Genomic DNA, 3,576 nt, shown 5'->3' with positions numbered 1-3,576 from the left:
AAAACAATGGTCAAAGTAAAACAAGGAGAGGATCACTGGCTGCTTGGAATTCATAAAGAAAAGGAGGTAGCAGACACTATTTTTACATGTCTGGCTTATTTCTAAAGCCAACATAGGTTGACAATGATTTACTGGCTTCAGAACATAATTTGTAGCTGCTTTGTATCTCAGACTGAGTGTCAACTTAGCAGTGAATTGAACTTAACTATGGTAAAATGGTAAAATGCAAACTTCAATTTATTGTTAGGCTAGAGCCTGGAGTCAAAACAACCACTTGTTTCTTAGTTCAATCAAATAATCGGTTGATTTGGGGAAGAAGAAAAAAATTGTTTGAGTGAGTTGGTTGAAAAGATTGTGGCAGAATCCCAGCTCAGTCCCAGCCATGGAGCCCGTGGCCACGTCATCACGCTCTTACTCCCCCCGCCCCACAGGCTGTGCTCTCTGAATGGCACCAATGTTTTGTGATTATCTGATGAGACCATTAGAAACCCTGAATGGCTGAGTTGTCTTTCCTGCCAGTCTCTTTTGCTCATAACTAAGCCTTATTATGTGTGAGAGAAAAAAAAATACATTAAGTGGAAAGTGATAGAATTGAAAAGACAATGAACAGCTGAATTTAAATATATCTTTTCAATTTAGTGCTTTATTTAAGGGGTTCAACTCAGAGCTTAAAGACATTATGCTTTCTCCAGCCCTCCAGGAAATCATGTCCGTTTCAAGAAGGTTGTCTCACTCGAGCCACTTATTTGCATAACCATTTAATGGAGAAGATAAAAGGCTGCATTAGGCATCACTACTTTGTCCTTAGTGGGACTCCATCCATTCTCTTCAGTTATCCACACTCTTTATTCCAAAGACCCATTGACTTCAGAGAGAGCTATTATTCCAAATGCAATCCTGTTAGATGTACAAAAGAAAAACACTTAAATATCAGAAACCACTATCTAAGATAATTGCCCTTTGAGCACAAAGTAATAAAGCTGAGAATCTATATAGCAAAATTAGAAATGCTTCCAATGTGTTTAGCCTCAGGTTAAGGTCAAATTATTATTGCTACCCATAAATGAACTTTTTCCTCTTTGTTTCACTGTTTAAAATTATAAGGCACATTGACTAATTATGTAAATATTCTGAATATATCATATTCTGATACAATAGTGTGGGGTTTGGGCAGATATAAAAGGGCCCAAACACTACCTCCAAGAATTATATTCCCCCAGTACATGCACCTACATTTCCTTTTATATTTGTTAGTACTTCCCATATTACCTTAGTATTCAGCCTTTGGGTAATTACCCTTTGGACTTCTGAGAATGTGGATCCTCTTGGGGCAGCTGACCAGCACTAAGGTGAAAACTAACAAATGTTCACAAGTTTGTTACACTGTCTATGCTGAAGTGTTTTAAAGTACATTGCATTTAACATACAAATCTCTTGAGAAGTCAAAATTAAGAAATATGGTAAAAGTCAGAGGGACTTCAGGAAATCTTATTGATCCATCATCTCTCTTTTTAGTTTCTTCCTTTTTAGCCTCTTCCACTATGCTTCAACATTCTAATTTATAATGAACAATCTTAAACATAACTTATTTCTCTGGAAATATGTGGAATATTTTCCCCATTTTTCTTATGTTAGATTCATCATAACTTACTGCATTTAGTGGAGAACCTACCAACAAAAGGAGAACGTGGACCAAACAGAACCACTGGGAAGATGGTGTAAGGCGAGGATGTCTCTGTGTCCCTGGAGGCAGGGCTGATTATTGTGAAGTAGGTGATGTTCAGAGTAAGTGGAAACTGGTAGAGATGGTGGGGTCATTTTAGGACTGCCCAGTAAGAAGGATGAAAATGACATTTACAGTAATTCACTTTTTTTTTTAACCTACCATGTTGGTAAAAGAAAAAAAGTTATAACATGAAGATACATGGGAGTAGGCACTCATAACTTTTGGGCAATCATGTAAATTGATATTTTGTACAGAGTTCACTTTACCAATATCTAGAATTATCATTGTGCATACACTTTGATACAGAAATCCCAACCCAAGAATTCTCTGTACAGATTCAGGTGTGTGCAAAGATATATGTATGAAGATACTCCTTGCAGCATTGTTTATAGTAACAACTGAGATAAACAGTAGTAGGGAGATGGTAAAATAAATGAAATAAGGCATGCACAGTGTAATGCTGCCTGTAATTGTTTTATAAAATGCGGCAGCTCTATATTTACTGATATGGGACAATTCTTGCTTCAGTTATCTATTGCTACATAATATCAAGTAACACATCATTTCACTGTCAGTTGCTTAACATGATAAGCATGTATCTCACCCATGAGTCTCTGCTTTGGTGACACAGGCTGGACATTTCTGGTCTTAGCTGGTTGTTGACCAAGGCAATCAAAGGGAATTTCCTCCCATTCCACTACCAAATGTACCATCATACCTGCATCAGTGCCCATCCATTCTGCCTTCCTTTGGGTCATGGCGGGTGCACTGTGCTGACTCCTGTCTGAGGCTCACCTCTCAAGGAGGTTACCTATTCGATGAATTTGACCCTGCGATTGTCCCCTTTCTCAAATCATCTATTTCCCCTTTATGCTATACCATTAAAGAAAACACATGCTGCATTGATTTTCTTGTAAAACAAAATACTTTCTATAGACCCATGGACACAAGTCCCTTTTTTCCTTTTTAGCAAAAATCCTGAGCTGCATATACTCACCATCTCCATTTCCAGATATTCCATTCTATCTTGAACCTTCTTCAGTCAAGCTGTTGTTGCCCCCAATCCATGGATATTGCTTTTGTCAGTGCCTCCAGCAATTTCCATGTTGTCTCATTAAATGCTCCCTTCTTTGTCCTCATCTAACCTAGCCTCTTGGCAGCATTTTTCAGTTGATTGATCACTCCACTCTTTTTAAAACTCTTTCTTCTCTTGGCTGTTGGTCAACGACTCTCCTCATTCTCCATCTACCTCCCTGGTCGCTGCTCCTTTTCTTTGGCTGGACCTTCTTCATCTTCCTGACCCCTTCCTATTGCAGGGTTCCAGGGCTCAGTTCTCAAATCTTTTCTCTTTTTTTCTTCATTCATTTCCTAGGCAATTTTATCTAGTCCCATGGTTTTAAATACCAACTATATGTTGATGGCGCTCAAATTTATTCAGCCTTTCATTTTATGAGAGGTATTCCCTTTCTTTCCATTTTTTTCCTACTGTGAAAAAAATGCAATAAATATCTGTATGCATATATCCTGCATTAATATTGATTTTATTTCTTAGAAGAAGCAAGCAGATAGTTGGTGAAAGAGCATATGTATTTTTAAATTTACTACCTATTATTAAAGTGCTTTTAAAAAGATGGCAGTATGTCATAGTTTCATCAGAAATCTACGAGTATATAATTTTTCTTGCAAGTCTGCCATTATTAGGCATTATATTTTGTGTGTCTGATAGATGTAAGGAGATATCAATTTTTGGTAACTAGGTGGCAACAGTGTCTCTAGTGTAACTGACTGACTAAAAGAGTGAAAGACAGTGGAAGGTTATAACTGAAATGACAAATCTGTATTGTATACTG

General features: G+C 37.4%; 1 long non-coding RNA gene across 1 annotated transcript; it reads right to left on the bottom strand.

Annotated features, from left to right (window-relative positions):
- Positions 1-623: 623 nt before the first annotated feature.
- LOC118499030 lies at positions 624-2,716 on the bottom strand. Its single transcript, XR_004901529.1, has 2 exons — positions 1,673-2,716; positions 624-897 (listed from the first exon to the last, which is right to left on the bottom strand). It is a non-coding gene; the product is annotated as an uncharacterized LOC118499030 (long non-coding RNA).
- Positions 2,717-3,576: the final 860 nt, after the last annotated feature.

Source organism: Phyllostomus discolor, chromosome 2, assembly GCF_004126475.2.
Source record: "Phyllostomus discolor isolate MPI-MPIP mPhyDis1 chromosome 2, mPhyDis1.pri.v3, whole genome shotgun sequence".
NCBI classification, from domain to species: Eukaryota; Metazoa; Chordata; class Mammalia; order Chiroptera; family Phyllostomidae; genus Phyllostomus; species Phyllostomus discolor.
This window is presented reverse-complemented; position numbering and strand designations above follow the sequence as displayed.